Source organism: Rhipicephalus microplus, unplaced genomic scaffold (genome assembly GCF_043290135.1).
Source record: "Rhipicephalus microplus isolate Deutch F79 unplaced genomic scaffold, USDA_Rmic scaffold_206, whole genome shotgun sequence".
Lineage (NCBI taxonomy): Eukaryota > Metazoa > Arthropoda > Arachnida > Ixodida > Ixodidae > Rhipicephalus > Rhipicephalus microplus.
In genome coordinates, this window is record NW_027464777.1 from 210001 (window position 1) to 222500 (window position 12500).

A 12500-nucleotide genomic window follows, 5' to 3' on the forward strand; every position below is an offset into this window, starting at 1 on the left:
GTTCAATTCCGTACAGTCAAAACCAAACGTTTCTGGCACTCGGCCAAACAGTGGCCAAGAAGGGCGCTTTTCAGCGCACGCTTGGACTCCAAAACTCTGCCGCGCCTTTTTCGGCTGCCGCAAATCGAGCAAACGGTGTGTTTCGGACGGCGTTTCGCTTTCGCTACTTGCGAGTGCTTTCGTGGTCCACCCCTCTATAAATACTCGGGAGGCGTCGAAGCCGGTTCTCCAAGCCGGACCCGTAGGTATTGTTGTGTGCTCGCTCTCATTGGCCCGCCTAACCAGAAAATGCCTGCGGTACACCCATTTGGATAAGAGTGCACGCAGATGCGGGCCTCGACGGCTACACATTTCCTCGGGCGGCCGCCTCCCGGCCTCCGTGGAGCGCGGGATGCACGGTCCCATCGACAAGCCTCTCCCGTTTTTACCGTGGCGTCGCGGTTCACCACGGCAGGCGGGTCGGTCTCCTCCGCATAAAAAGGGGGACCCCCGCTTTTTGTTCCACGAAATCGCACAAGCTTTTTTCGCATCCACGGTTTGCCACCGCACACCAAAATGCCGATCCGGCTGCCTACTTTAGCCAACAGGTGGAGCCAGGCGCGCCGTACTTGCGCGGCACTTCCCACGTCCACCGAAGTCGGTGCCAAGGACCACTTTCGGCGCCGGAGCCGCGTACGAGCCTACTCGAGGCGGAAGAACGAAGCCAGCAAGGGCCTGGCCGCAAGTGCGTTCAATTGTCGGGACGTCCAAGTCCCTCGTTCTTCCGTGCTTCCTCTTTCGGCAAGTCGTTGCGGCACCTTCCCAAAGCGCGCAGACCCGCTAATCGCGACGAGCGCGACGTGGCCGTGCCGCCTTTCCCTCGGCAGCAAGCAAAACGCCTGGCAACGTCGACGCTCCCCTAACCGCGATCTCGCACCGTGTTTCGTGTGGCGAATTCAAAAGCCGGCCGGCGCTGCTGCAACCATTACGGTCGGTACGCATACGCCGCGGAGGGCGGGACGGTCATCGGAGCGTGCGGTTCCTCCATCGAGTACTGCGCACCTCGGCCGTCGCATCGCCGTGCCATGACCGGCCGCGCGTCAACGCGAACCGGTGCCAGCGAGATCCCTCGCCTGCAAGAACCGACCGGCAGCCTCCGTCACCCGAGGACGCGGAGGCGCTTGCCGCGGACGGCGGGACGGTATGCACTGGTGCACAGCGGACCCGTCACATCGCCAGTTCCTTGACCGACCGCCGACGCTTGTGCCGTTCCTCTCGTACTTGGCAGTCGCCGCGCGATTGTCGGGTCTCGTTCTTGCACGCTCGAACGGTCGGGAGGGCACTCGGCTGGCGTTTCGGGAACGCGCAGCCTCGCCTTCTACCGACGTAACCACGACTCGCCGTTCGCGCTCCGCCGCTCCTGTTTACAGTACTAGGCGGTCCCGCAGCGGTCGGGTCGCGCATTTCGAGCGCTTCGAGCCACGGTGCAGTGGCGGGTCGAAAGCCGACCTATGAGTGCGTTGCGCCGTTTGTACCCGCGTCCGCCACCTGGCCGACCGTCCAAGGTCGCGGTGTTGGCGTCCGCTGGGCGCAACAATTTGTCACGGGGTGCCGCTCCACATTCAGGCAGCCCCGTGGGGAAAAGCCGACCCCGCGTCCAAACGGGGTCAGCGGCAGAAAGTGTCGGGCGCAGACGCAGCTGAGGCGCTCACCCTTCACAATCCGTTAATGATCCTTCCGCAGGTTCACCTACGGAAACCTTGTTACGACTTTTACTTCCTCTAAATGATCAAGTTTGGTCATCTTTCCAACAGACCGGCGCAACCGAAAGGCCGCGCCGGACATCGGTCCGAAGACCTCACTAAATCATTCAATCGGTAGTAGCGACGGGCGGTGTGTACAAAGGGCAGGGACGTAATCAACGCGAGCTTATGACTCGCGCTTACTGGGAATTCCTCGTTCAAGGGGAACAATTGCAAGCCCCTATCCCAATCACGAAAGAAGTTCCACGGGTTACCCAGTCTTTTCAGACAGGGATAAAGACACGCTGCTTCCTTCAGTGTAGCGCGCGTGCGGCCCCGGACATCTAAGGGCATCACAGACCTGTTATTGCTCTGTTTCGTGCGGCTAGGAGCCGCTTGTCCCTCTAAGAAGGTTGTAAGGTGCTGGGAACCCCGCACCTATTTAATAGGCTAGAGTCTCGTTCGTTATCGGAATTAACCAGACAAATCGCTCCACCAACTAAGAACGGCCATGCACCACCATCCACCGAATCAAGAAAGAGCTCTCAATCTGTCAATCCTCCCAGTGTCCGGGCCGGGTAAGTTTTCCCGTGTTGAGTCAAATTAAGCCGCAGGCTCCACTCCTGGTGGTGCCCTTCCGTCAATTCCTTTAAGTTTCAGCTTTGCAACCATACTTCCCCCGGAACCCAAATACTTTGGTTTCCCGGAAGCTGCCCGCCGAGTCATTTGAGTAACTCAGGCGGATCGCTGGTTGGCATCGTTTATGGTCAGAACTAGGGCGGTATCTGATCGCCTTCGAACCTCTGACTTTCGTTCTTGATCAATGAAAACATTCTTGGCAAATGCTTTCGCAGTAGTTCGTCTTGCGACGGTCCAAGAATTTCACCTCTAGCGCCGCAATACGAATGCCCCCGTCCGTCCCTCTTAATCATTACCTCGTATTCCAAAAACCAACAGAACAGAAACGAGGTCTTGTTCTATTATTCCATGCAAGTTTATTCAGGCGACTCGCCTGCGTTGAGCACTCTAATTTTTTCAAAGTAAAAGCACCGGCCATCTCGAGGCACACAATGAAGTGCACCAAGAAAGAACCGGCATGATGTTCAGTCCGAGCCGTCGCATCGGGTAGATGCACTACTCGTCTGGAACTGAGATCCAACTACGAGCTTTTTAACCGCAGCAGCTTTAGTATACGCTATTGGAGCTGGAATTACCGCGGCTGCTGGCACCAGACTTGCCCTCCAATTGATCCTCGTTAAAGGATTTAGAGTGTACTCATTTCAATTACGGGGCCTCAAAAGAGTCCCGTATTGTTATTTTTCGTCACTACCTCCCCGTGCCGGGAGTGGGTAATTTGCGCGCCTGCTGCCTTCCTTGGATGTGGTAGCCGTTTCTCAGGCTCCCTCTCCGGAATCGAACCCTGATTCTCCGTTACCCGTAACAACCATGGTAAGCAAGTAACCTACCATCGAAAGTTGATAAGGCAGACACTTGAAAGAAACGTCGCCGGCTCGTGGCCATGCGATCAGCACAAAGTTATCCAGAGTCACCACACAATACGGGCCGAAACCCGATCGATCTTGGTCTAATAAAAGCACCCGTTACCCAAAGGGCTCCAGGCTCACTGCATGTATTAGCTCTAGAATTGCCACAGTTATCCAAGTAGGAAGAAACGATCTAAGGAACCATAACTGATTTAATGAGCCATTCGCGGTTTCGCCTTATTTCGGCATGTACTTAGACATGCATGGCTTAATCTTTGAGACAAGCATATGATTACTGGCAGGATCAACCAGGTAATCGTTCGACTGCGCGTCCGTCCTCGCCTTCGGCGGGCCGGACGCAGTCTGTGTGCGGCGGAGGCCACCTTCAGGCGCCCCAACACGCTTATTTTGCACTCCGAGATGACGGCGTTCGAGCTCGCTACGGCACAACCTTCCCGAAAGACGAGTGGGAGCCGTGCGGCAAGAAGCACGTTCATGCTCGCTCTTTTTCGTTGCATCGACTCGGTCGCGCCGTGCGGGTTGCCCAAGCCCGCTGCACTGTCGGTGGACCGGCCGGAACTAGCAACGGAGCCGAGACTGCAAAGCCGCCAGACGACGGGTCACGCCCGCGTCTTCGGCGCTTTCGCATCTGAATCGCCCGAGGACGACACGGAACACACCTCGATATCGTGGTAAAACGGCACCGTCCGACAACCAGCCCCTAACGCATCAAGCGGATGAGGCTGCAGACGACTGCCGTGGATTCCCCTGGAGCAGACCCGAGGACACGCTTGACGAGGCCGAAGCCCGCCGCATATCAGACACCCGGTCGCTTTCGCGTACGCCGCTCACGAGAACCCCCACATAATAGCAGCGATAAGTACCCAGACCTCCTTGGGCACTAATACGAGCGTACTCGAGAAAATTTCACCGCGGGTGTGCCCCGAAACGTGTGGCACGTTGAGCGTGCCACAAGTCTACGTCGCTCTCAAACCCGCCGAGGTCGTAGAATTTGCGACCCTACTCACGAAATTCCCACCGAGGATACGGCCGCAAACGTACCGCACCTTGGGTAGGCCACGAGTTTGTGCAACACTACGCTGACGGCACAGCACCGAGGTCGTGCGCGCACGCACGGGAAAATTCCGCCGCGGTTTCTGCCGAAAACGTGAGGCACCACGACTCTCCGCAAGTTCGCGTCGACTGCGAAAGACCGAAGTCGTGAACGACGTGTCCGCTACTCGCCGCCGACACGCTGGACACCAAACGTACAACGACTCGACGGCGTCGTAGAGGCCCACGACGCGGTTTTCCTTAACGACGTCTCGGCGTGGCACCGACAGGTTAGAACGGCCGACCAACGTTCCCTGTCCGCCGTTCGGCTCAGTCGAAGGGCTCGGCGACTTCGGCAACGCTGCGAAGCCGCACGGTGACGCACGCCATGTCCCCATTTTTTTTTTTTTTCTTTCTGCGTCTGCCGGGGTGCCCCTATAATAGCAGCGATAAGCACCCAGACCGCCGTGGGTCGCTCGCCCCGGCTGACGTGGTTTTTCGTACTCCTGCGGCGGTCGCCGTCAAGCACGTCCAAATACGCTACTTTCGTGGGCGCATTCACGCTCTTTCGCTTCGCTGGAGTGCCAGCACTCACTCTGCCAAAAACGGCGAACATCCGAGCGGCGGTTCCCACTTTTGCGTCGGCGTCGCAAACCCCGCCCCGGCAGACGAGGTTTGCCGTACTCGTGCGACGGTGGCCGGCGGGCACGTCGAAAGACGCCGATATCGTGCGCGAATTGGCGCACCTTGGCTTCACCGGAGTGCCGCCACTGACTCCTCCAAAAACGGCGAAGATCCGAGCGGCGCTTCCCACTTTCGCATCGGCGTCCCGAACTCCGCCCCGGCTGACGCGGTTTACCGTACTCGTGCGACGGTCGCCGGCGAGCACGTGGAAAGACGCCGATATCGTGCCCGAATCGGCTCCGTTCGGCTTCGCCGGAGTGCCAGCACTGGCTCGGCGAAAGACGACGAACATCCGAGCGACGGTTCTCACTATTGCGTACGCGTCGCAAACCCCGCCCCGGCAGACGCACTTTGCCGTACTCGTGCGACGGTCGCCGGCGAGCACGTAGAAAGACGCCGATATCGTGCCGGAATCGGCCCCGTTTGGCTTCGCCGGAGTGCCAGCACTCACTCGGCCACAAACGGCGAACATCCGAGCGGCGGTTCCCACTTAGCCGTCGGCGTCCCGAACTCCGCCCCGGCAGACGCGGTTGCCGAGCTCGTGCGACTAGCGACCGCGAAGCCGTCTCGCGACGCCGCTTTCGTGCGCGGCTCCCACTGCGACCTGGGTCACCCGAGGTCGACGAGCAAGAAAGAATGTCGAAAAAAAATTTTTTTTTTTTTTGCGTCTGCCGGGGTGCCCCTATAATAGCAGCGATAAGCACCCAGACCGCCATGGGTCGCTCGCCCCGGCTGACGTGGTTTTTCGTTTTCCTGCGGTGGTCGTCGTCAAGCACGTCCAAACACGCCACTTTCGTGGGCGCATTCGCGCTCTTTCGCTTCGCCGGAGTGCCAGCACTCACTCTGCCAAAAACGGCGAACATCCTAGTGGCGGTTCCCACTTTTGCGTCGGCGTCGCCAACCCCGCCCCGGCATACGCGGTTTGCCGTACTCGTGCGGCGGTGGCCGGCGGGCACGTCGAAAGACACCGATATCGTGCGCGAGTCGATGCTTCTTGGTCTCGCAGGAGGGCCGCCACTCACTCCTGCAAAAACGGCGAAGATCCGAGCGGCGCTTCCCACTTTTTCGTCGGCATCGCAAACCTCGCCCCGGCAGACGCGCTTTGCCGTACTCGTGCGACGGTCGCCGGCGAGCACGTCGAAATACGCCGATATCGTGCCCGAATCGGCCCCGTTTCGCTTCGCCGGAGTGCCAGCACTCACTCGGCCAAAAACGGCGAACATCCGAGCAGCGGTACCCACTTAGCCGTCGGCATCCCGAACTCCGCGCCGGCTGACGCGGTTGCCGAGCTCGTGCGACTAGCGACCGCGAACGCGTCTCGCGACGCCGCTTTCGTGCGCGGCTCCCATTGCGACCTGGGTTACCCGAGCTCGACCAGCAAAAAAGAAGGTCGAAAAAAAATTTTTTTTTTCTGCGTCTGCCGGGGTGCCCCTATAATAGCAGCGATAAGCACCCAGACCGCCGTGGGTCGCTCGCCCCGGCTGACGTGGTTTTTCGTACTCCTGCAGCGGTCGCCGTCAAGCACGTCCAAATACGCCACTTTCGTGGGCGCTTTCGCGCTCTTTCGCGTCGCCGGTGTGCCAGCACTCACTCTGCCAAAAACGGCGAACATCCTAGTGGCGGTTCCCACTTTTGCGTCGGCGTCGCCAACCCCGCCCCGGCATACGCGGTTTGCCGTACTCGTGCGGCGGTGGCCGGCGGGCACGTCGAAAGACACCGATATCGTGCGCGAGTCGATGCTTCTTGGTCTCGCAGGAGGGCCGCCACTCACTCCTGCAAAAACGGCGAAGATCCGAGCGGCGCTTCCCACTTTTTCGTCGGCATCGCAAACCTCGCCCCGGCAGACGCGCTTTGCCGTACTCGTGCGACGGTCGCCGGCGAGCACGTCGAAATACGCCGATATCGTGCCCGAATCGGCCCCGTTTCGCTTCGCCGGAGTGCCAGCACTCACTCGGCCAAAAACGGCGAACATCCGAGCAGCGGTACCCACTTAGCCGTCGGCATCCCGAACTCCGCGCCGGCTGACGCGGTTGCCGAGCTCGTGCGACTAGCGACCGCGAACGCGTCTCGCGACGCCGCTTTCGTGCGCGGCTCCCATTGCGACCTGGGTTACCCGAGCTCGACCAGCAAAAAAGAAGGTCGAAAAAAAATTTTTTTTTTCTGCGTCTGCCGGGGTGCCCCTATAATAGCAGCGATAAGCACCCAGACCGCCGTGGGTCGCTCGCCCCGGCTGACGTGGTTTTTCGTACTCCTGCAGCGGTCGCCGTCAAGCACGTCCAAATACGCCACTTTCGTGGGCGCTTTCGCGCTCTTTCGCGTCGCCGGTGTGCCAGCACTCACTCTGCCAAAAACGGCCAACATCCGAGCGGCGGTTCCCACTTTTGCGTCGGCGTCGTAAACCCCGCCCCGGCAGACGCGGTTTGCCCTACTCGTTCGACGGTCGCCGGCGAGCGCGTCGAAAGACGCCGATATCGTGCGCTAATTGGCGCTCCTTGGCTTCTCCGGAGTGCCGCCACTCACTCCTCCAAAAACGGCGAAGATCCGAGCGGCGTTCTCCACTTTCGCATCGGCGTCCCGAACTCCGCCCGGGCTGACGCGGTTTACCGTACTCGTGCGACGGTCGCCGCCGGGCACGTCGAAAGACGCCGATATCGTGCCGTAATCGGCCCCGTTTGGCTTCGCCCGAGTGCCAGCACTCACTCGGCCAAAAACGGCGAACATCCGAGCAGCGTTTCCCACTTTCGCATCGGCGTCCCGAAGCCCGCCCCGGCAGACGCGGTTTGCCCTACTCGAGCGACGGTCGCCGGCGATCACGTCGAAAGGCGCCGAATTCGTGCACGAATCGATGCTTCTTGGTCTCGCAGGAGGGCCGCCACTCACTCCTGCAAAAACGGCGAAGATCCGAGTTGCGCTTCCCACTTTTTCGTCGGCGTCCCGAACTACGCCCCGGCTGACGCGGTTTACCGTACTCGTGCGACGGTCGCCGGCGGGCACTTCAAAATACGCCGATTTCGTGGGCGCATTCACGCTGTTTCGCTTCCCCGGAGTGCCAACACTCACTCTGCCGAAAGCGGCGATCATCCGAGCGGCGGTTCCCACTTTTGCGTCGGCTTCGCAAACGGCGCCCCGGCAGACGCGCTCGTGCGACGTACTCGTGCGACGGTCGCCGGCGAGCACGTCGAAAGACGCCGATATCGTGCTCGAATCGACCCCGTTTCGCTTCGCCGGAGTGCTGCCAGTCACGGCGCAGAGAACGGCGAACAAGTGTTTTTTTTTTTTTTTTCCTAGAATTTGTGTTATAGAAGGCACATTTGATATCGGACGATAATTTTCAACTTTATCACGCGCACCGATTTTCGTGTAGAGGTTTGCAAGTTTATGGGAATTTCTCCACTTGGAATAATGCGATTTAGTAGTACTACGAGAACTTCATGGATGTACTCAAGGGTACGGGGCAAGTCAGTTACGTCAACACCTGCAGATTTTTTACACTTCAAACTGAAAATTGTTGGTTGTGAGTCCTCGTGTGATATTAAAGGCCGATTCGCTAACACATAGAACAAAGAAAGAAAGGAAGAAAAAACGCCCGCGCTCGCTCAAGAAACCTGGGTTCGCAACAAGTGGCAACAACAAGCAACCGAGCGAGTGCGCCAAAACCCGTGGCGGCCGAACAAACGCGAAGTCCCAACCGCGTCAGCCGGGGCGGCACGGGACAGGAAAAATCACTTCAGCCGGGGCGGCGGGGCACCGAATAAACCTCGTCACCTCGTCGCAGGATAAAAGAGGAAACAAAAAGTCTAAACAGCGTCTGCTGGAGCGAATGCGTAATAAAACAACAACAACAACAAAAAAAAAACACCCGCGCTCAAGAAGTCTGCAATCCTCACAAAAGGCGACTGTGACCGAGCAGCGTCAGCCGGGGCCGTGCGGAAACGGAAAAACCGCGACTACCGGGGCGTCGAGGCACCGAAAAATCCACTTCAGCCGCGGCGAAAAAAAAAAACAAAAAGAAAGACGGAGGGGGGGGGGGGAACCACGTCTGCCGGGGCGAAGGAAAAAAAAAACGCGTCTGCCGGGGCGAGCCCGGGTGCGGCACCACCGGGAAAACTGTGGCAAACAGACATGGCGATCGAGTGAGTGGGCCGCCAGCCAGGCTCAGCCAAAAAGTGCAAAGTCCGAACTGCGTCAGCCGGGGCGGCAAAAACCGCGTCAGCCGGGGCGGCGCAAAAAACCGCGTCTGCCGGGGCGGCACGAAACCGCGTCAGCCGGGGCGGGGCGAAAACTGCGTCAGCCGGGGCGAAAAGAAAAAAAAAAACGCGTCTGCCGGGGCAAGCCCGGGTGCGGCACCACCGGGAAAACTGTGGCAAACAGACATGGCGATCGAGTGAGTGGGCCGCCAGCCAGGCACAGCCGAAAAGTGCAAAGTCCGAACCGTGTCAGCCGGGGCGACGCAAAAACCGCGTCAGCCGGGGCGGCGCGAAAACCGCGTCAGCCGGGGCGGCACGAAACCGCGTCAGCCGGGGCGGCGCGAAAACTGCGTCAGCCGGGGCGGCGCGAAAACCTCGTCAGCCGGGGCGAGCGAAAAGGGGGGGGGGGGAACCACGTCTGCCGGGGCGAAAGAAAAAAAAACGCGTCTGCCGGGGCGAGCCCGGGTGCGGCACCACCGGGAAGACTGTGGCAAACAGACATGGCGATCGAGTGAGTGGGCCGCCAGCCAGGCTCAGCCCAAAAAGTGCCAAGTCCGAACTGCGTCAGCCGGGGCGGCAAAAACCGCGTCAGCCGGGGCGGCGCGAAAACCGCGTCTGCCGGGGCGGCGCGAAAACTGCGTCTGCCGGGGCGAGCCCGGGTGCGGCACCACCGGGAAAACTGTGGCAAACAGACATGGCGATCGAGTGAGTGGGCCGCCAGCCAGGCACAGCCGAAAAGTGCTAAGTCCGAACTGCGTCTGCCGGGGCGGCACGAAACCGCGTCAGCCGGGGCGGCGCGAAAACCGCGTCTGCCGGGGCGGCACGAAACCGCGTCAGCCGGGGCGGCGCGAAAACTGCGTCAGCCGGGGCGAGCCCGGGTGCGGCACCACCGGGAAAACTGTGGCAAACAGACATGGCGATCGAGTGAGTGGGCCGCCAGCCAGGCACAGCCGAAAAGTGCTAAGTCCGAACTGCGTCTGCCGGGGCGGCACGAAACCGCGTCAGCCGGGGCGGCGCGAAAACCGCGTCTGCCGGGGCGGCACGAAACCGCGTCAGCCGGGGCGGCGCGAAAACTGCGTCAGCCGGGGCGAGCCCGGGTGCGGCACCACCGGGAAAACTGTGGCAAACAGACATGGCGATCGAGTGAGTGGGCCGCCAGCCAGGCACAGCCGAAAAGTGCTAAGTCCGAACTGCGTCAGCCGGGGCGGCAAAAACCGCGTCAGCCGGGGCGGCGCAAAAAACCGCGTCTGCCGGGGCGGCACGAAACCGCGTCAGCCGGGGCGGCGCGAAAACTGCGTCAGCCGGGGCGAAAGAAAAAAAAAAAACGCGTCTGCCGGGGCGAGCCCGGGTGCGGCACCACCGGGAAAACTGTGGCAAACAGACATGGCGATCGAGTGAGTGGGCCGCCAGCCAGGCACAGCCGAAAAGTGCTAAGTCCGAACTGCGTCTGCCGGGGCGGCACGAAACCGCGTCAGCCGGGGCGGCGCGAAAACCGCGTCTGCCGGGGCGGCACGAAACCGCGTCAGCCGGGGCGGCGCGAAAACTGCGTCAGCCGGGGCGAGCCCGGGTGCGGCACCACCGGGAAAACTGTGGCAAACAGACATGGCGATCGAGTGAGTGGGCCGCCAGCCAGGCACAGCCGAAAAGTGCTAAGTCCGAACTGCGTCTGCCGGGGCGGCACGAAACCGCGTCAGCCGGGGCGGCGCGAAAACCGCGTCTGCCGGGGCGGCACGAAACCGCGTCAGCCGGGGCGGCGCGAAAACTGCGTCAGCCGGGGCGAGCCCGGGTGCGGCACCACCGGGAAAACTGTGGCAAACAGACATGGCGATCGAGTGAGTGGGCCGCCAGCCAGGCACAGCCGAAAAGTGCAAAGTCCGAACCGTGTCAGCCGGGGCGACGCAAAAACCGCGTCAGCCGGAGCGGCGCGAAAACCGCGTCAGCCGGGGCGGCACGAAACCGCGTCAGCCGGGGCGGCGCGAAAACTGCGTCAGCCGGGGCGGCGCGAAAACCTCGTCAGCCGGGGCGAGCGAAAAGGGGGGGGGGGGAACCACGTCTGCCGGGGCGAAAGAAAAAAAAAACGCGTCTGCCGGGGCGAGCCCGGGTGCGGCACCACCGGGAAGACTGTGGCAAACAGACATGGCGATCGAGTGAGTGGGCCGCCAGCCAGGCTCAGCCCAAAAAGTGCCAAGTCCGAACTGCGTCAGCCGGGGCGGCAAAAACCGCGTCAGCCGGGGCGGCGCGAAAACCGCGTCTGCCGGGGCGGCGCGAAAACTGCGTCAGCCGGGGCGAGCCCGGGTGCGGCACCACCGGGAAAACTGTGGCTAACAGACATGGCGATCGAGTGAGTGGGCCACCAGCCAGGCTCAGCCAAAAAGTGCCAAGTCCGAACTGCGTCAGCCGGGGCGGCAAAAACCGCGTCAGCCGGGGCGGCGCGAAAACCGCGTCAGCCGGGGCGGCGCGAAAACCGCGTCAGCCGGGGCGGCGCAAAAACCGCGTCAGCCGGGGCGGCGCAAAAACTGCGTCAGCCGGGGCGGCACGGAAAAACGAAAACCGCGTCAGCCGGGGCGACATCAAAATGAGGAAAAAAAAAAAAAAACTGCCTTAGGACACCTGCGTACACTTTCATGCGTTTGGGCATATCTCTCTGTAACACGCGCGCCCCTCGTTACGCGCGGCACTCTGTTTTCTCCGACACCCATATTTCGGCGGCATGTGGCACGCGCGCCCGTCCCTACGCACGGCACACCGCAGTGCTTTCTCGATATTTTTCTTTTCCTCCAACACCGTCATCTATAGGCTTTTAGTGACCTGTTGCTCGTGGCACAAGTTCGCTTGCTCTGACACCTCTTGCATGCGCACCGTTTTTGCGCACGGTGCTATGCCGCAAAGCACGGCAGTCGCATGCGTTTCTCTCAGGCACCTCTTTTTTGACACAACGCTGTGGTGCTTAGAAACACACGCGCCGCTTTTGCGCACAGAACTCCACCGTACAGCACGGTAGTCACGTTTGTTCCACACGAACAGCAGTGTGCATCGTGCTACGACACTTTGAAAGCTTTTTCTTCCGAGTCTCGACCGCGCTGTTCCTTTCGTACTTGGCGCGATTTTGGGACCAGCTTTGTTTTAAACCCCTACTGCGCGCCGTTCCTTTCGTACTTGGCGCGGTTCAGGGTTTGTTTCGAGCCCTTAGCCGCGCTGTTCCCTCCGTACTTGGCGCGGTTTAGGGTCGAGCTTTGTCTCGAGCCCTCTCCGCGCCGTTCCTTCCGTACTTGGCGCGGTTTAGGGTTTGTTTCGAGCCCTTAGCCGCGCTGTTCCCTCCGTACTTGGCGCGGTTTAGGGTTTGTTTCGAGCCCTTAGCCGCGCTGTTCCCT

At 60.8% G+C, this 12500-nt stretch overlaps 1 non-coding gene across 1 annotated transcript; it reads right to left on the minus strand.

Annotated features, from left to right (window-relative positions):
- Positions 1 to 1705: 1705 nt before the first annotated feature.
- On the minus strand, positions 1706 to 3520 carry LOC142792186 (small subunit ribosomal RNA). The gene has a single exon (XR_012890729.1). It is a non-coding gene; the product is annotated as a small subunit ribosomal RNA (ribosomal RNA).
- Positions 3521 to 12500: the final 8980 nt, after the last annotated feature.